This window comes from Nycticebus coucang, chromosome Y, assembly GCF_027406575.1.
Source record: "Nycticebus coucang isolate mNycCou1 chromosome Y, mNycCou1.pri, whole genome shotgun sequence".
Lineage (NCBI taxonomy): Eukaryota > Metazoa > Chordata > Mammalia > Primates > Lorisidae > Nycticebus > Nycticebus coucang.
Window position 1 is genome coordinate 30,228,638 of NC_069805.1, and position 20,716 is coordinate 30,249,353.

General features: G+C 39.3%; 1 protein-coding gene and 1 pseudogene across 5 annotated transcripts in view; both read left to right on the top strand.

Annotated features, from left to right (window-relative positions):
- Positions 1–20,716, top strand: part of LOC128579086 (zinc finger protein 679-like) — a 66,094-nt gene that overhangs the window by 15,505 nt on the left and 29,873 nt on the right. The window lies entirely within an intron of this gene.
- LOC128579224 (uncharacterized) lies at positions 10,799–10,898 on the top strand (annotated as a pseudogene).

A 20,716-nucleotide genomic window follows, 5' to 3' on the forward strand; every position in this document is an offset into this window, starting at 1 on the left:
GGGAGGGCTCCTGCACTGCACCGCAGGGAAGTGCCGCCAAGGCTTGATTTCCCCTCAGCAGAGTGCCCTCTCCTCGCTCACGTATCGCAGAGTCAGCGCTGACCTGACGCAGCTCAGGCACTGTGCTCTCCCCTCGAGAAATCACCCAAGGAGCCGAACTCCTGGGGGATAGGCCCTCAGACCCCGAGTGAGAGTAGGGGTTCTCAGCTCTCAGCGGGGAGGCCAGAGTCTGATTCAGTCTTGGGCCCCCTATGCCCGGGGAGGGTTGGTGCACTGCACCGCAGGGAAGTGCCGCGAGGCGTGACTCCCCCTCAGCCCGGTGCCCTCTCCTCACTCGCGCGCCTCAGAGTCAATGCTGACCAGTCGCAACTCGGGGACTGTCCACTCACCTTGAGAAATCACCCAAGGATCCGAAGTTCTGGGGGACAGGCCTCCAGACCTCAGTGGGTGGGAGGGGAGCGCCGGGGATTCAGGGTTGCCGGCAAAGGATTCCCAAAGTTTTATTCAGCCCTATGTCCGGCAGGAGAACGCCAGGGCACCCCAGTAGGGGAGGTAGGTCCAGTTTTTAGAAGGTCTCTCCTGTGGAGTGTAGTGGGAGGGGCTTTAATTTCTGCCCGCTTGTTCAATTGTGGGGCTCTAGAGCCGGTCTCATGGGGGAGGGGGACTCCCGTCCGCTTGGTGGTGGATTTTGTACCTTTTGTTTGCGTCCTTGTGATCACAACTTGCCTCAGCGGTGTTGATGTGCGTTCTTCAGCCTTCTCTCTTGGTGAGGCTCAAGTCCACCAGGATACTTACTAAATTCCTGTCCCTTAACTCTCCTTCTGGATGGGAGCCTTTGTTGAAAGCTGGCTTTAGTCCGCCATCTTGTCTCCCCTCTTTCAATAAAAATTATCTTTACTGTTTTTAAATCTTTATTAACATTTTCTGATAAGTATCTCATGTTAATGAATTGTACATTTCCATGAAATTTTATTGTCATGTGCTGCATATAATATTCAGTATACCTGCTCATTTGATTAGCTGTTAACTAATATTAAGAAAAAATACCTGCTTGGGATAGGTCCATAGTCACAGTGGAGCATTGTAGTTGTCTAGAAAAGAGAATTTTTGTTTGAGATAGAGGCTCACTGTGTTGCTAGAATACTGTAGCATCATCCCAGGTTAGAGCAACTTCCAGCACCTGGGTTCAAGCGATCCTCCTGCCTTAACCTTCCAAATAGCAGGAGGTACAGGTGGCCACCACATCTCCTGGCTATACTTTTCTTCTTTAAGTAGAGATGGGGTCTCACTGTTCCTTAGCCTGGTCTCGAACTCCTGTGGTTCAGCTATCCTCCTGCCTCATCCTCCCAAAATACTAGGATTGTAAGTGTGAGCCACCACATCTAGCCACATTTTGGCTTTTATAAATATTGCTGTGATGAATGTGAGTGACTACATGTGTCTTCCCCGTTCTGCAGTGTTTATTTTGGATATATGCCCAGATGTGAGATCCCTGGATCAAATAATAAGTTTTAATTTTAGTTTTCTGAGAAACCTTCATACATTTATTTTTTATTTTTTATTAATTTATTTTTTGAGACAGAGTCTCAAGCTATTGCCTGTTAGAGCGCTGTTGCATTACAGCTCATAGCAACCTCAAATTTCTGGGCTCAAGCGATTCTCTTGCCTCAGCTTCCAAAGCAGCTGGGAATACAGGCGCCCACCACAACGCCCGCCTATTTTTGTTGTTGTTGCAGTTTTCATTATAGATTTAGCTGACCCAAAGCAGCCTTGGTGTGTGTGGTTGGCACCCTTCCCACTGAGGTAGGGGCACCGCCCTCCTTCATCATTTTAATAGCGTCTGCAATGTTTCCCCTCACCAACATTTCAAAAGGTTTCTAATTTCTCTATAGCTTCGACACGCTTTTTTTCCATGTTGATTGCGAGTGTGATGTAATATTTTATTGTGATTTTGCTTTGCATGTCTCTAATAATTAGTACTGTAGGTATCCTTTGAAATGCCTACTGGCCATTTATATTTCTTTGAAAAATGTCAGTGAGCTCCTGCCATCCACCTGGTTCTGCTCCCAACCTCTTTTTAATTTTTTAATTATTTATTTTTATTTTTTTGTAGAGACAGAGTTTCACTTTCTCACCCTTGGTAGAGTGCCGTGGCATCACACAGCTCACAGCAACCTCCAAGTCCTGGGCTTAGGCGATTCTCCTGCCTTAGCCTCCCGAGTAGCTGGGACTACAGGCGCCTGCCACAACGCCCGGCTATTTTTTTGCTGCAGTTTGTCCAGGGCTGGGTTTGAACCCGCCACCCTCGGTATATGGGGCCGGCACCCTGCCCACTGAGCCAAAGGCGCCGCCCCTCTTTTTAATTTTTTAAAGTAGGTCACCTCACCTCAGTCAATTTCATTTGTAGTTTTATCTGTACAGAGTGTCCTAAAATTTGCCAGACATACATGGAAAGGAAAATGGGAAATAATAGCTAATGCATCATTATATACCAAATATTTATCACATAATTTTCCATCATATTTTTCTATGTATTAACATAAAGATATTAAAAATAGAAAATATAATTCACTTTGCTAGCTATGAGTAACTTTGGGACACTTTGTTTATTATTATTTTGCATGACCGTATTCAACTCTGTTTACTTTAAGACATTGAGAACAAAAGTTAAATCAATCAAGTGTCTATTGGCAATTTCATTTCTTTCTGCTTGTTTGCCTACATGTTACTTATATTTGGTTTATGAATAGTACATTTTCTCTAGCACTCTGGGAGGCCGAGGTGGGTGAATTACCAGAGCTCGCAGGTTAGAGACCAGCCTGAGCCAGAGCTAGACCTCATCTCTAAAAATAGCTGGGCATTGTGGCGAGTGCTGTAGTCCCAGGTACTTGGGAGGCTGAGGGAAGAGAATCAATTGAGCTCAAGAGTTTGAGGTTGCTGTGAGCTATGATTCTATGGCACTCTACCAAAGTGAGACTGTGTCTCCAAAAAAATAAAAAAGGACATTTTCTTTTGGTTGCTGGGCAATGGTTATTTAAGCTTATAGGTGAATATTTATGACAAATCTTTTTTTCTGGGGGGGAACAGAGTCTCGTTTTGTTACCCTCAGTAGAGGGGCATGGCATTATAGCTCACAGAAATTTCAAACTCTCTGACTGCAATGATTCTCTTGCCTCATCCTCCTGAGTAACAGGGAATGCAGGCACTAGCTACAACACCTGGCTATTTTAAGAGACAGGGTCTCGCTTTTGCTCAGGACAGTTGTAGTGTTCAGGAGTTCCACAAAGACAACACTGCCAAACAAGCCAAATTTATAGCAGTCCTTTTATTGAAGAGCCAGCTGGCGACTGCCTCAGTGTCACAGCATGGGGTTTCTGAGAGCAGCCCCAGGTGCTTAAGGAGTCAAGTTTTTAAGGCGTGATTTGCATACTGGTTGGCACACAGGCTGTCTAGGTGCATTTGGGCTGGGGGTGTGGGGAACGAGTAGCAAGTAAGTATTGTACAGAAGCAGAATTTTGCAGTTAGCCATACATTATGCATCTTTGTTTTAATATTTTCCCATACATTTTAGTTTCAGTACTTTTCCTCCATACATCTTTGTCTAAGTATTTTCTCTACCTGGCATTGTTTAAAGGTCAAGCTGGGGACAGTCAGTTTGTTTCCCAGGCCCAGGAGTTAGTCAAGCAAAAAGTTAGTGACTATCCCGTGTCTCTTGGGAGTGAATCAGACTTACTCCATTTGGTTGAGGGCTTGCAGTCCAGAAATTTGTCAGGAGTTAACTGGTATTTTTCTACTTTAGCCTAGACCTAACACAGTCTTGAACTCCTGAGCTCATGTAATCCGCCCAACTCAGCTTCCTATAGTGCTAGGATTAGAGGTGTGAGCCATCGCACCCAGCCTTACTTTCATTATTTTATATAATTGCATTTAATGTATCTAGTTTTGGGGAGAAGCTGTATTATTTCATTTACCATAATGTTAAGATTTATCTTTATTAGAGATGTTAAAATATTCCCTGATTTTTAGAAGCTGAGTATTACTCTATTACTTTTATATCTTAAATTATATTTCACCATTTATTTTTGAGGCAGGTGTTGATTTTTTTTCCCTATTGCCTTATGTAAATAAAGCTGCAATAAATATGTGTGCAAATAGCTCTTAATTTGACCATGTATGTGAGGGCTGTATATCTGTCCGAAAGTTTGTTTCAGTTCGTATTTTATATATATGCAAAATAATAAAAATGAATTAGAGCTTTCTTTTTTTTTATTTGTAGAGGCAGAGTTTTACTTTATGGCCCTCGGTAGAGTGCCATGGCATCACACAGCTCACAGCAACCTCCAAGTCCTGGGCTTAAGTGATTCTCTTGCCTCAACCTCCCGAGTAGCTGGGACTACAGGCACCCACCACAACACCTGGCTATTTTTTTGTTGCAGTTCGGTGGGGGCCGGGTTTGAACCTGCCACCCTCGGTATATGGGGCCAGCGTCTTACCGACTGAGCCACAGGTGTTGCCCAAATTACAGCTTTCTAAGAAATAAGTCCTTATCCTGTTATTTTGTGTTCTTTATGGCTTTTGTGGCCATTTTGACTTAAAGTACATGTTATGCAATAAGAAATGTTTTGTCTCAAAAGATATGTGCTGAGTATTACTCAGCCCTGGCACATATCTATAATGATACCAGTCTGGGAGGTTGAGATGAGAGGATGTCTTGAGCTCAGGAGTTGGAGACCTGCTCAAGCAAGAGCAACACCTCATCTCTAGTACAAATAGAAAATAAAATTACCTGAATGTCTTTGCAGGCACCTATAGTCCCAACTATCAGAAGGCTGATTCAGGAGGATTGCTTGAAACCAGAAGTTTCAGGTTGCTGTGAGCTAGGGTGATGCCATGGCACTCTAGCCTAGGCAATAGTTTGAGACTCTGTTTCAACATGTACACTCTGCACAAACACACACACACATATACCAATCTCCTTATGATAATCTCCCTTGCTGTCATTTGATTAATATTTGAACAAAATATTTTCCAGTCCTGCAATTTTTTATTACATTTTTTGTCAATACATGTAAGATGAGTATCATTTAAATAATATAGAGTTGGATCTCAATTTTTAATTTATCTTTTTATTTTTTTATGTTTTGAGACAGAATCTCACTATATTGTCCTTGGTAGAGTGCTGTGGATTCATAGCTCACAGCAACCTCAAACGCTTGGAGTGAAGCTGTTCTCTTCCTCAACCACCCAAGTAGTTGAAAGTACAGGCCCCCACCACAACACTGGCTATTTTTTGGTTGCAGTTGACATTGTTGTTTGGCAGATCCAGGCTGGGTCGAAGCTGCTAGCTCTGGTTTGTGTTGCTGGTGCACTACCGACCGAGCTACAGGTGCTGATTTTTTTATTTTTTAAATCTCTATCTTTATTTGATGTCTATCATTTTATAATGAAGTTTAGTCCCCGAATGTGTACCTAATTTTGTTTTTTTTGAGACTGAGTCTCAACCTGTCACCCTGGGTAGAGTGCTATGGTATCATCATAGTTCATAGCAACCTTCAACTCTTTGGTTCAAGTGATCCTCTTGGCTCAGTTTTTTATTTTTAGTAGAGACAGGGTCTCACTCTTGCTCAAGCTGGTTTCAACTTAAGAGTTCAAGCGGTCCACCCACCTCAGCCTCCCACACTGATGCAAAAGATAAAACTAAGCAATGGACTCTCACCAAATAAGACGAATAGAATACTACCACACTTATCAATTATCTCCATAAATGTTAATGTCTTGAATTCCCCACTTAAGAGACATAGATTGGCTGACTGGATTAAAAAACACAAGCCATCCATTTGCTGCCTGCAAGAAACACACCTGGCTTCAAAAGACAAATTAAAGCTCCAAGTCAAGGGTTGGAAGACAATTTTTCAGGCAAATGGAATTCAGAAGAAAAGAGGACTTGCAATCTTATTTTCAGATACATGTGGATTTAAAGCAACTAAAGTCAAAAAAGACAAAGATGGTCACTTTATATTGGTCAAGGGAAAATTACAACAAGAAGACATTTCAATTCTAAATATTTATGCACCCAATTTAAATGCTCCCAGATTCTTGAAGCAGACCTTAATCAGTCTGAGCAATATGATATCTGATAATACCATCATAACAGGGGACTTTAACACACCTCTTACAGAGCTGGACAGATCCTCTAAACAGAAATTAAACAAAGATATAAGAGATTTAAATGAGACCTTAGACCAAATATGCTTGATAGACGCATATAGAACACTCCACCCCAAAGACAAAGAATATACATTCTTCTCATCACCCCATGGAACATTCTCCAAAATTGATCATATCCTGGGACACAAAACAAATATCAACAGAATCAAAAGAATTGAAATTTTACCTTGTATCTTCTCAGACCATAAGGCACTAAAGGCAGAACTCAACTCTAACAAAAATGCTCGACCCCATCCAAAGACATGGAAATTAAACAATCTTCTGTTGAATAACAGATGGGTGAAGGAAGAAATAAAACAGGAAATCATTAACATCCTTGAGCATAAAAACAATGAAGACACAAGCTACCAAAACCTGTGGGATACTGCAAAAGCAGTTTTGAGAGGAAAATTCATCGCTTTAGATGCCTACATTCGAAAAACAGAAAGAGAACACATCAACAATCTCACAAGAGATCTTATGGAATTGGAAAAAGAAGAACAATCTAAGCCTAAACTCAGTAGAAGAAAAGAAATATCCAAAATCAAATCAGAGATCAATGAAACTGAAAACAAAAGAATCATTCAGAAAATTAATGAAACAAGGAGTTGGTTTTTTGAAAAAATTAATAAAATAGATAAACCATTGGCCAGACTAACTAGAAATAGAAAAGTAAAATCTCTAGTAACCTCAATCAGAAACGATAAAGGGGAAATAACAACTGATCCCACAGAGATACAAGAGATTATCTCTGAATACTACCAGAAACTCTATGCCCAGAAATTTGACAATGTGAAGGAAATGGATCAATATTTGGAATCACACCCTCTCCCTAGACTTAGCCAGGAAGAAATAGACCTCCTGAACAGACCAATTTCAAGCACTGAGATCAAAGAAACAATAAAAAAGCTTCCAACTAAAAAATGCCCTGGTCCAGATGGCTTCACTCCAGAATTCTATCAAACCTTCAAGGAAGAGCTTATTCCTGTACTGCAGAAATTATTCCAAAAAACTGAGGAAGAAGGAATCTTCCCCAACACATTCTATGAAGCAAACATCACCCTGATACCAAAACCAGGAAAAGACACGAACAAAAAGGAGAATTTCAGACCAATCTCACTCATGAATATAGACGGAAAAATTCTCAAGAAAATCCTAGCCAATAGATTACAGCTTATCATCAAAAAAGTCATTCATCATGCTCAATTAGGCTTCATCCCAGGGATGCAAGGCTGGTTTGACATATGCAAGTCCATAAACGTTATCCACCATATTAACAGAGGCAAAAATAAAGATCACATGATCCTCTCAATAGATGCAGAAAAAGCATTTGATAAAATCCAGCATCCTTTTCTAATTAGAACACTAAAGAGTATAGGCATAGGTGGCACGTTTCTAAAACTGATTGAAGCTATCTATGACAAACCCACAGCCAAGATTTTACTGAATGGAGTAAAACTGAAAGCTTTTCCTCTTAGAACTGGAACCAGACAAGGTTGTCCTCTGTCACCTTTACTATTCAACATAGTGCTGGAAGTTCTAGCCAATACAATTAGGCAAGAAAAGGAAATCAAGGGAATCCAAATGGGAGCAGAGGAGGTCAAACTCTCCCTCTTTGCTGACGACATGATATTATACTTAGAGAACCCCAAAGACTCAACCACAAGACTCCTAGAAGTCATCAAAAAATACAGTCATGTTTCAGGAAATAAAATCAATGTCCACAAGTCAGTAGCCTTTGTTTACACCAATAACAGTCAAGATGAGAAGCTAATTAAGGACACAACTCCCTTCACCATAGTTTCAAAGAAAATGAAATACCTAGGAATATACCTAATGAAGGAGGTGAAGGACCTCTACAAAGAAAACTATGAACTCCTCAGAAAGGAAATAGCAGAGGATATTAACAAATGGAAGAACATACCATGGTCATGGATTGGAAGAATCAACATTGTTAAAATGTCTATACTTCCCAAAGCAATCTACCTATTCAATGCCATTCCTATCAAAGTACCTACATCGTACTTTCAAGATTTGGAAAAAATGATTCTGCGTTTTGTATGGAACCGGAAAAAAACTCGTATAGCTAAGGCAGTTCTTAGTAACAAAAATAAAGCTGGGGGCATCAGCATACCAGATTTTAGTCTGTACTACAAAGCCATAGTGGTCAAGACAGCATGGTACTGGCACAAAAACAGAGACATAGACACTTGGAATCGAATTGAACACCAAGAAATGAAACTAACATCTTACAACCACCTAATCTTCGATAAACCAAACAAGAACATACCTTGGGGGAAAGACTCCCTATTCAATAAATGGTTTTGGGAGAACTGGATGTCTACATGTAAAAACTGAAACTGGACCCACACCTTTCTCCACTCACAAAAATTGATTCAAGATGGATAAAGGACTTAAATTTAAGGCATGAAACAATAAAAATCCTCAAAGAAAGCACAGGAAAAACACTGGAAGATATTGCCCTGGGGGAAGACTTCATGAAGAAGACTGCCATGGCAATTGCAACAACAACAATAGTAAACAAATGGGACTTCATTAAACTGAAAAGCTTCTGGACAGCTAAGGAGACAATAACCAAAGCAAAGAGACAACCCACACAATGGGAAAGGATATTTGCATATTTTCAATCAGACAAAAGCTTGATAAGCAGGATCTATAGAGAACTCAAATTAATCCACATGAAAAAAGCCAACAATCCCGTATATCAATGGGCAAGAGACATGAATAGAACTTTCTCTAAAGACGACAGACGAATGGCTAACAAACACATGAAAAAATGTTCATCATCTCTATATATTAGAGAAATGCAAATCAAAACATCCCTGAGATATCATCTAACCCCAGTGAGAATGGCCCACATCACAAAATCTCAAAACTGCAGATGCTGGCGTGTATGTGGAGAGAAGGGAACACTTTTACACTGCTGGTGGGACTGCAAACTAGTACAACCTTTCTGGAAGGAAGTATGGAGAAACCTCAAAGCACTCAAGCTAGACCTCCCATTCGATCCTGCAATCCCATTACTGGGCATCTACCCAGAAGGAAAGAAATCCTTTTATCTTAAGGACACTTGTACTAGACTGTTTATTGCAGCTCAATTTACAATCTCCAAAATGTGGAAAGAGCCTAAATGCCCACCAACCCAGGAATGGATTAACAAGCTGTGGTATATGTATACCATGGAATACTATTCAGCCATTAAAAAAAATGGAGACTTTACATCCTTCATATTAACCTGGATGGAAGTGAAAGACATTATTCTTAGTAAAGCATCACAAGAATGGAGAAGCATGAATCCTATGTACTCAATCTTGATATGAGGACAATTAATGACAATTAAGGTTATGGGGGGGGAAGCAGAAAGAGGGATGGAGGGAGGGTTATGGGGCCTTAGTGTGTGTCACACTTTATGGGGGCAAGACATGATTGCAAGAGGGACTTTACCTAACAATTGCAATCAGTGTAACTGGCTTATTGCACCCTCAATGAATCCCCAACAATAACAAAAAAAAAAAGAAAGTCATGAATATCAAGAAATGTAGATGGTAAAGAAAATTAAAAGGAAAGGGAATCATTTCGTGTAGGAAAAAAAACCTAATATGCCAATGTTTGTCCTAAAATAAGTTACGGTTTAAGAAGAAAACTTTGTGACAAAGATAGAACTTAGCCATGTGAAAAATGGTCTATGTAAGGCATAATATTTGGAAATGTGAATTTATTTTGTATGTGAACAAGTTAACCTACCTGAAAGGAATTGCTAATTAAAACAACAAAGTGTTCTTTTTGTTCAGACTTTGTTTGAAACCTCTTCTGATTGCTTGTGTATATGTTGAAACTGATAAAAACAAGTCATTTATTCATCGTCAGTCTGCCACTATGGAGTTAAAATAAATCTACCTATCTATATTTTCTTCTGCCTGTCTTAAGCTGTACTTGATTAGTTGTAAGTATTGAGATCAAGATTATGAAACTGATATCACTATTCAAGGTCATCATTACTCCTTTGAACCCAAAGTAAAGAAGAGTAGGAACCATCTTTATCCTTTAAAACACCAGACTCTTTTTCTCAATTGCCTGACATTTTCACCCCTTCCTCTTTGTCTTTAATTCACTCTTCACACCTCTTGGCTTTCTGCTCCTAAGATTAGATAACAGAACTTGTATGTGTAACTACTGTTATACTTGAACAATTTGTATTTTCTTTCACAAGTGTGGACTCTGGCCACATGGGACCATTTCTGGTTGTGGAACAAACTGGGTGCTCCTTGCCCTTCTTGTGGTCCCTCCTTTTTTTTTGAGACAGAAGTGTCACTGTGTCACCCTCGGTAGTATGTTGTGGTGTCATAGCTCACAGCAACCTCAAAGTGTTGGGCTCAGTGGTCCTTTTGCTTCAGCCTCACAAGTAGGTAGGACTACAGGTGCCCACCACAGTGCCCAGCTATTTTTTTAAGAGACAAGGTCTTACTGTTTCTCAGGCTGGTCTGGAACTCCTGAGCTCACTCACCTCAGCCGCTCAGAGTGCTAGGAGCCGGTTTCCAACCCAGGTCGGGCCTTCTAAACAACAGTGACAACTACAACCAAAAAATATATAAAAATAAACGATACAGAGAAGATTAGCATGGCCCCTATGCAGGAATGACACACAAATTTGTGAGGCATTCCATAAATTTTTGCATGGCTTGTCAAAAAAAAAAAAAAATATATATATATATAGCTGGGCATTGTGGCAGGTTACTATAGTCTTAGCTACTTGGGATACTAAGGCAAGAGAATCACTTAAGCCGAAGAGTTTGAAGTTGCTGTGAGCTGTGATGCCAGAGCACTCTACTGAGGGTGACATAGTGAGATTTTGTCTCAAAAAAATAGGCTCTGCTCCCCTAGCTCAGTGGTTAAGATGCAGGTCACATACACTGGGGCTGGCGAGTTTGAACCGGGCCTGGGCTTGCTAACAATAATGGCAACTATAACAAAGAAAATAGCCCGGCTTTGTGGCACCTGTAGTCCCAGCACAAGAATTCAAGGTTGCTGTTAGCTTTGATGCCACAGCACTCTACCAAGGGTGATATAGTGACACTCCTGTCTCAAAACAAAAAAAAAAAAGAAAGAAAGAAAAGAAAAGAAAAGAAAAGAAAAGAAAAGAAAAGAAAAGAAGAAAGCTCTCATTAGCCACCACTGAACTTGAGGCAAATGATCTGTCTTAAAACGCTTCACAGACCCCCTGAAAAAGATCCAGGAAGACTCAGGCTGATCCAGACTCCTGTCAGGCTGGATCAATGGGCAGCTCTTTCACGCTGGTCACTGGAAAATATCAGGGCAGACAGGGAGGTCATCTGAGCAAGAGGACTTGATGAGGCAAAGGCTAAAAAGAGGTACCCAAACACAGTTAAGTATGAAACCCAGGAATTGAACGTAGAAAGGGGGTACATGCTTTGTAAGGGATGCCTTCTTCCACTGGAATCTGATGATGTGATTCTCGGTAGGAAAGTGCAAAGCTCAGAGAACTCTGACCACCTGAGATGGGCACAGCATTGTCCACAGGTATTACTTGGTCCATGAAAATGGTGCCTTTCTGGACAGCAATAATTTGGCCCAATGTCTGTAGGATGCCCTGTCCAATGGGTAGTCTGTCTTTTCTTCTCTACCTATGGAAAGCTGTGGGCTAAGACTTTCTAACAAATGCTAGGGCTACATATTCAGTGCTTAATACTCCACTCTCCCCTCTGATAAACAATCCGACTCTGTAGTAGGAGTGCCAGGACAGCTGGAACACAAATTGTTTCTTAAACCTCTTACATGCTGGATTGGAGAAAAAGAGGTGGCTCATTGGTTTCCTGATTTCCTCATTCTCTTGTTGGTGAGACACTTGTCTAAATTATATACTCATATTACCTTTATTCTAGAAAACAATAGCCTTCCAATGAAGGTACAGGAAGAACATGACTAATAGGTATCACTCCATCATCTGGAGGGTGATGTCAAATGGCCAGAAGAAATCAACATCCAGGTAAACTCTTATCTGGGAAGAGCATACCTCTAGGAAAGCCCTCAGGACCAACCCATATTGAGGTCCACTTAGAATCAGGTCAACCAACACATGTATACTTTTAAACATGAAGCATTAATAGACATAGCCCCTTTGATTGACAATTTTATGAGATACAGGCCAACAAGTCCTGTACCATTGATTATTGTACCATTAATGGGCAATTAATTTGTGTTGTACTCTGTGTCTCTCTGCCTGTATCCCCAGGGGTACATGTTCCATTTTAAGTCCATTTTCTACTTGATGATTGGAAACTTGGACCAATAAGAGGGTAGTGGAGGAGAAAAGTAATAGTTGGCTTTCTCTGTCTTCTGGTGTCCCAAGTGAAGTTGAGCAGTGGTGGGTTCTGACTAGTTTTCACCAAGAATGTTACTTCTCACGTTTTGCAGCAGTGATTTTTTTGTGTTAAATTTTTCTACTGGGTTTCAAAAGTTTGTGCTGTGAAATAATGAATGCTACAAATACAGATGAAAGTCATTCTGTTACCCAAATACTAAATGGTAACTCTGTTTTTTGTTTTTTTTTCGAGACGGAGTATCACTATGTCACCCTTGGTAGAGCACAGGAAACTCCAGCTCCTGGGCTTAAGCAATTCTCTTGCTTCAGCCTCCCAAGTAGCTGGGACTACAGCCACCCACCACAATGCTTGGCCATTTTTTATTTTAGCGGGCCTGGGCCAGTGCTTCTTGGTCTGTTTCCCAGGGAGTTAGCTAAGAAAGAAACTGGGAATGAACTACAAGCAAGAAATCAATTATTACTTTCTCATTTATCATGGGGGTGAACTAGACTTCATTACTTTTTTGAAAGTTTGCAGTCCTAAAACTTTCCAGGAGTTAACTGGTATTTTTCCATTATAGCCTAGGTCTAACAAAAAATACTTAACTTAAGTTGAAATTTAAATTATCATAACTTTATAGAAAGAATTCTAAATTATGTAATATTTAAAAAACTGAGTTAAATTTTGTAAAGGTCTTGAAATACACATTTTATAGGAAGTTATAAGAATTGTTTGTCATTGTGTCAGGGACTGAATTTGCAACAACTCTGTAAAGACCAACTATGCATGTGGGATACTGTTACTTGTGAATAACATATCTACTCGGAAAACTTTGCTATTATTAAGCACTGCCTTCTTAGGATAGTAGAGTTTTTTAGTCTGAAGGACCATTTCCATGGAAACCATAATAAGAATTTGCTAATTTTCATTACAAAAATATTTGAAAATTGTTTGGTGATTTTATATGATTGTCAAGTTAGTACTGCAGGTAGAAAAAGGCACAGGTGTTTTAATTGATCTTTTTGTGATCTTTTTTGTGATTTTGCTTAAAATCACTTTTTTGTAATTTTATTCATCAAATTTTATTTACTCTAGATAACAGCAACCTAATAGTTCTCAGAAACTCCACAGATTTATACTTTGTTTGGACGCCTGATCAGAGAGCTGGGGCTTCTGGTTTTGGAGGAGCTGAGAGATGTGCACGTGCAGATGAAGGACATCTTGGGGTGTATGGGGCATAGTTACAAGTAAGGACTGGTGGTGAGAAGATGGAGACCTCTTAGGAGAACTGGCAAAAATCTGTAAGAAACCAGCCAGGGAGATGGAGCTGGGGGAACCCAGGGCAGCAGATCCAAAGGGTCGGTGGGAATGTTGCACCCAGCTACTTTCTTGTCCTGATTCTGGTCCCTTCTCTCTATGTCCCTGCTTGCCTCTGCCCTCCTGCTTGTCTCCCTTAAGAGTTGGATGCTTCTGACCTGTGTGGTGTCAGGCTGTGAAGGTCACTGGGGGGACCACTTTTAAGAAGGCTCCATCTGGCAGTGGACAGTGGTGAGTCCTTGATCCTGGGAAGCAGCTCCTGCCACAGCCTGCTGGGTTCCCTCTGTGTAGATCATGAAATCTAAACAATTCCTAGAATGTAAAAGCAGCTGATGACCTTAAAAAAAAAATTCTGTTTCATTGAACTGCCACTCAGTAAACATATCTTATTATAGATCTTAGTTATGTCTCACTCATTCCTGTTTCTCTTGCATCTTCTTCCTTTTCTTATAAAATGTAGTCAGGTTTTAGTTTGAAGCAACAGTTCCTGAAAGAGTCCTTTCTTAGATCTGGGAATACATTTTTCTCTATGGTTACACTCTTTGATAGATGCCCTATACCACCCTGTACTTGTTCAGCTATTCTACCAGATTGTAAATTCTATGAGGGTGGGATCCAAATTTTTTGTTACTACTGTGTCTTCATCACTTAGTACAGCACTGTCACTTCATAAGTGTTCTATAAATATTGGAATGAAAGAATGATCATTGAATATTGAAACACCAATTAAATTCCTGTGATGCCAGGAATAGGTGTGTTGCTGTAATACAAGGAAAATATTAATATGAATGAAAATTTAGAACTATGTCCCAATTTCCATCTTTATTAGTTATAATATAAAATGAAATGAAGTCTGTACCAGTGTGACCATTACAGATTACACACGTATGTGGACATGTATAAATGAGAGCCTCTATGTTGTCCACAGCCACTCCAGAAAAATTTACAAAAATGTGTTTAAATAAAGTTAAATCATTAGGAGGAAATAATTATGTAGATTATTTTTGCATTTTCAAACTACTTTGAGGTTTGGATGCATTTCTAAAAATAGAACTACTTTCTGTGTTTTTTTTTTTTTTTTGTCTTGTGCAACATGTCTCTTATAAAATTATAATACAACATGTCAAGTAGAACGTTTTTTTGAGACAGAGTCTCCCCAGCGTGGGAATTTTTGTATTGAGCCCTAGCTCATAATGAGCTAGTTTCATAGTAGGGCTGAGCACATTGGGTAATTTTTCTTCCATTCTTGAGATACTTTACTAAGAAGAATATGTTCCAGCTCCATCCATGTAAACATGAAAGAGGTAAAGTCTCCATTTTTCTTTAAGGCTGCATGGTATTCCATGGTGTACATATACCACAATTTATTAATCCATTCGTGGATCGATGGGCACTTGGGCTTTTTCCATGACTTAGCAATTATGAATTGGCTTCAACAAACATTCTGATACAAATATCTTTGTTATAATGCGATTTTTGGTCTTCTGAGAATATACCTAGTAGAGGAATTATAGATTGAATGGCAGATCTATTTTTAGATTTCTAGGTCTTCTCCAAACATTTTTCCAAAAGGAATATATTAATTTGCATTCCAACCAGTAGTTTAGAAGTTCCCTTTTCTCCACATCCACACCAACATCTCTGGTCTTGAGATTTTGTGATATGGGCTAATCTTACTGGAGTTAGATGATATCTCCAAGTAGTTTTGATTTGCATTTCTCTGATGATTAAGGATTATGAGCTTTTTTTTTCATATGTCTGTAGGCCGTGTGCCTGTTTTCTTTAGGGAAGTTTCTCTTCAAGTCCCTTGCCCAACCTAAGATGGGATCACTTGTTCTTTTCTCGCTTATAAGTTTGAGTTTTCTGTGGATTCTGGCTCATAAACCTTTGTCGGAGACCTAACCTGCAAATATCTTCTCCCATTCTGAGGGCTGTCTGCTGGCTTTACTTACTGTGTTCTAGGCTGTGCAGAAGTTTTTTAGTTTGATCAGGTCCCAATAGTGTATTTTTGGAGCTGCTTCAATTGCCTGTGGAGTCCTCTGCATAAAATATTCGCCCAGACTGCTTTCTTCAAGAGTTTTCCCTGCACTCTTCTTCCAGTATTTTCATAGTTTCATGTCTTAAGTTTAAATCTTTAATCTAGTGAGAGTTTATCTTAGTTAATGGTGAAAGGTGTGGATCCAGTTTCAGTCTTCTACAGGTTGCCAGTCAGTTCACCCAGAAACATTTGTTGAATAGGGAATCTTTTCCCCACTGAATTTTTTTAATTGGCTTGTCAAAGATCAAATATTAGTAGGTAGATGGCTTCATCTCTTGGATCTCTGTTCTATTCCATACATCTACCTCTCTGTTTTTGTGCCAGTACCATGCTGTTTTGATCACTATTGATTATAGTATTGTCTGATGTCTGGTAGTGTGATTCCTCCTGCTTTGTTTTTATTTCTGATTAATGTCTTGGTTATTCGAGATTTTTTCTGATTCCATATTAAAAGAAGTATTAGTTTTTCAAGGTCTTTAAAGTATGAGAGTGGAGGTTTAATAGGGATTGCGTTAAAATTGTATATTGCTTTGGGTAGTATGGACATTTTAATAATGTTCATTCTTCCCAGCCATGAGCATGGTATGTTTTTCTATTGGTTAACATTTTCAGCTATTTCTTTTCTTAGAGTTTCATAGTTCTCTATGTAGAGTTCTTTCATGTCTTTTGTTATATAAACTCCCAAATATTTCATCTTCTTTGGCACTACTGTGAATGGAATAGAGTTCTTAACTGTTTTTTTCAGCTTAACTATTGTTGGTATCTATAAAGGCTACCGATTTATGACTGTTGATTTTGTAACCTGAGATGCTGCTGTATTCCTTGATCACTTCTAAGAGTTTTGTAGTAGAATCTCTGGTGTTTTCCAGATATACAATCATATCATCTGTGAAGAGCGAAAGTTTGATCTCTTCTGACCCTACATGAATACCCTGGATTGCCTTTTGTTCCCTAATTGTGATGGCTAAAACTTCCACTATAATGTTAAAGAGCAGTGGAGACAGGGCGGCGCCTGTGGTTCAAGCAGTAGGGCGCCAGTCCCATATGCCAGAGGTGGTGGGTTCAAACCCTGCCCCGGCCCAAAAAAAAAAAAAAAAAGAGCAGTGGAGACAATGGGCAACCTCGCCTGGTTCCTGATCTCAGTGGAAATGATTTCAATTTAACTCCATTCAATACGTCATTGGCTGTGGGTTAGCTGTAGATGGTCTCTATCAGTTTAAGAAATGTCCATTCTATACCAATTTTCTTAAGTGTTCTGATCATGAAGGGATACTGGATATTATCAAGAGTTTTTTCTGCATCAATTGAGAGAATCATATGGTCTTTGTTTTTTAATTTGTTTATGTGCTGAATTATATTTATAGATTTACGTATATTGAACCAGCCTTAAGACCCTGGGATAAAACTGACTTGGTTGTGATGTATAAATCGTTTGATATATGACTGTATTTTGTTTGTTAGGATCTTGTGGAATATTTTTGCATCTATATTCATTAGTGATATTGGTCTGTAATTTTCTTTTCTTGTTGGGTCTTTTCCTGGTTTGGGGATCAGGGTGATGTTTGCTTCATAGAACGTGTTGGGTAGTCTTCTTTCTATTTCTGTATTTTGAAATAGGTTGAGTAACATAGGTACTAGTTCCTCTTTAAAGGTTTGGTAGAATTCTGACGTAAATCCTTATGGTTCCGGGCTTTTCTTTTTAGGTAGATTTTGTATGTTTGATGCTATTTCAGAACTTGATATAGGCCTGTTCAACCTTTCCATTTGATCCTGGCTAAGTCTTGGAAGGTGATGTGCTTCCAAGTATTGGTCAGTTTCCTTCAGATTTTCATATTTCTGATAATAAAATTTTCTTGTAATATTTATTAAGGATTTTTTGAATTTCTGAAGAGTGTGTTGTTATTACATCTTTGTAATTTCTGATTGAAGAAATTAGAGATTTTACTCTTTTTTTCCTAGTTAGGTTAGCCAAAGGTTTATCTATTTTATTGACCTTTTCAAAAAACCAACTTTTTGATTTGTTGATCTGTTGTATAATTCTTTTGTTTTCAATTTCATTTAATTCTGCTCTAATATTAGTTATTTCTTTTATTCTACTTGGTTGGGGTTGGAATGTTCTTTCTTTTCCAGTTGCTTGAGATGTCCCATTAAGTTATTAACTTCCTCTCTTTCCGTTCTCTTAAGGAAGGCTTGCAGTGGTATAAATTATGACTGCCTTTGTGGTATCCCAAAGGTTTTGATAATTCGTGTCTTCATTATCATTTTGTTCCAAAAATTTGGCAGTTTCCTTCTTAATCTCATTTATGACTCAGCTATCATTCAGCATAAGGTTATTTAACTTGCATGTTTTTGTGTGAGTATGCAGATTCCTGTTGTTACTGAGTTCAACTTTTATTGCACGGTGGTTTGAGAAGATGCAAGAAACAATTTCTATTCCTTTAAATTTACTGAGTTTAGACTTGTGACCTAAGATGTGAATGATTTTGGAGTATGTTCTGTGGGTTGATGAGAAGTATGTGTATTCAGTTTTGTTGGGATGAAATGTTCTGTGGATGTTTGTTAAATCCAAATGTTGGATGGTTAGGTTTAAATCTAAAATTTTTTTGCTCAGCTTCTTATTGGAGGATCTATCCAACACTGCCAAAGAGTGTTTAAATCTCCAAGTTTTATGGAGTTGGAGGAAGTCCAGTTGCTCATGTCTGTTAGAGTTTTTCTTAGAAATTGAGGCACATTTTGGTTGAGTGCATAAATGTTAATAATTGAAATCTCATCATATTGAGTATTACCCTTAACAAATATGAAGTGACCATTCCTATCCCTCCTTCCTTTTGTTGCTTTAAAGCCTATTGTATCTGCAAATAAAATTGCAACACCTGCTATTTTCTGATTACCATTTGCCTGAAATACAGACAGCCATCCTTTCACCTGAGTCTATATTTATCTTCTATGCAGCAAATATCTGGCCTGAGTTTTTGTATCCAGTCAGCCAACCTGTTCCTCTTTAGAGGACAGTTTATGCTGTTCACATTAATGGAGTATATAGATAAGTCTAGTAAAATTTTGGGTATCAAGTTTTGGAAAGTCCTTTTTAATCCTTTTGCTACTGTGGACGTTGGAGTTTGATCAAAAGTTTCTGAGTGAGTTTACTTTTGTGGTAGAGGATTGGGCTGGTCATTATGGTGGATAGGTCTGAGAATATCCTGAAGAGCTGATTTGGTTATGACAAATTTCTTAAACATGTGAATGTCATTATAGTATTTTATTTCTCCATCATAAATGAAACTCAATTTAGCTGGATTGATGAAGCTCAGTTCATCCATGGTTGAATGTTATTTTGTTTTAGGAGATTAAATGTTGAGGACCACCCTCTTCTGGCTTGAAAAGTTTTAGCAGAGAGATCTGCAGTCATTCTAATATTCTTCCCTTTATAGGTAATGGTTTTCTTACACCTGGCTATTTTCACAATTTTCTCCTTCATATTAATTTTAGTGAAGTTAATATGATGTGTCTGGGGGATGTCTTGTTCAGGTTGAGTCATACTGGGGTACTGAAACTGTCTGCTATCTGAATTTCAGAATCTCTTGGCATGTCTGGAAAATTCTCTTTCATAATTTCATGGAGAAGGGCCTGTATGTCTTGTGAAGCCACTTCATCGCTTTCAGGGATTCCAATGAGGTGGATATTAGCCTAATTCGAATTATCCTAGGGCTCTCTGAGAGAATGATCCATTTTTGCTCTCCATTTCTCTTCCTCTTTGAGAGTTTGGGAGTGCTCAAAAACTTTGTCTTCAATGTCAGAAATCCTTTCTTCTGCTTGCTGCACTCTATTACTGAGAGATTCTACTGTATTTTTCATATCTTGAAGACTGCAAATTCTTGCTTCAATGAGTCAAAATCTTTGGTGGTTTTGTCTTTATATTCATTGAATTCTTGAGACAACTTTTGAATTACTGCTTGAAGTTCTAATTCCGACTTTTGAATTGCTCCTGGAATTTCTAATCGCAAATTTTCCTTCATTCTTTTAATCTTGTTTGCAATCCAAACTCTGAATTCGATTTCTGACATCTTGGCCAGCTGTTTATGAATGGGTTCTTCAGTTACATCTGGCATATCTTTGCTTGGGGGTGTTGATCTACTCTGGTTATTCATGTTACCATAGTTTTTCTGCTGGTTCTGCCCCATGATTATTTTACACCATTTGCCTTTTTCCCTGGAGCTTTGCCGAGGACTTGTACAGTGCTGTGGCCTTAGAAACTTGGGACCTGTTTGATGTGGTGGAGCTAAGTGGCTCTGTCTAGTTTTTAACTGGTTTCTGTCCGACCCTAGTGAAACAGTTACTCTGGGTTGAAGTCTCAGTTGTTGAGAAATACTAGTAATTAAGTCACCCCGCCCCCGACAGGCAACAATTGGAAAAAGAAAATCAAACCTTTCTACAACCACACCCAGGGCACCACTTGGACAGTCCTCGGGAGATTGGCTGAGTTCAAAATGTCCAAATCAATTGTCTCAGTCAGCACCTGTCTCAGGTGGAAGAGTTTAAAAGGTCTCTGGCAACTAGATTGCAGCAATCTGCTGTCCACTCATATATGACTTGCTCCGGTGCTCCATAGGGTCAGGAGGACCCACCCAGCAAGTAGATTAGTCTGGGGAGGTTGATGCCTCCTTCCCCACCTTGCATCTCTGTCACATCCAGTCACTGATAACCCCACAGGACTGTGACCCAGTTGCCTCCAATGAGCAGATACTCCAGGGGTTTGCACCTGCCTGAATCACAAGGAAATCTGTCTCCTCGGCCAGGCTGCTACTCTGCTACC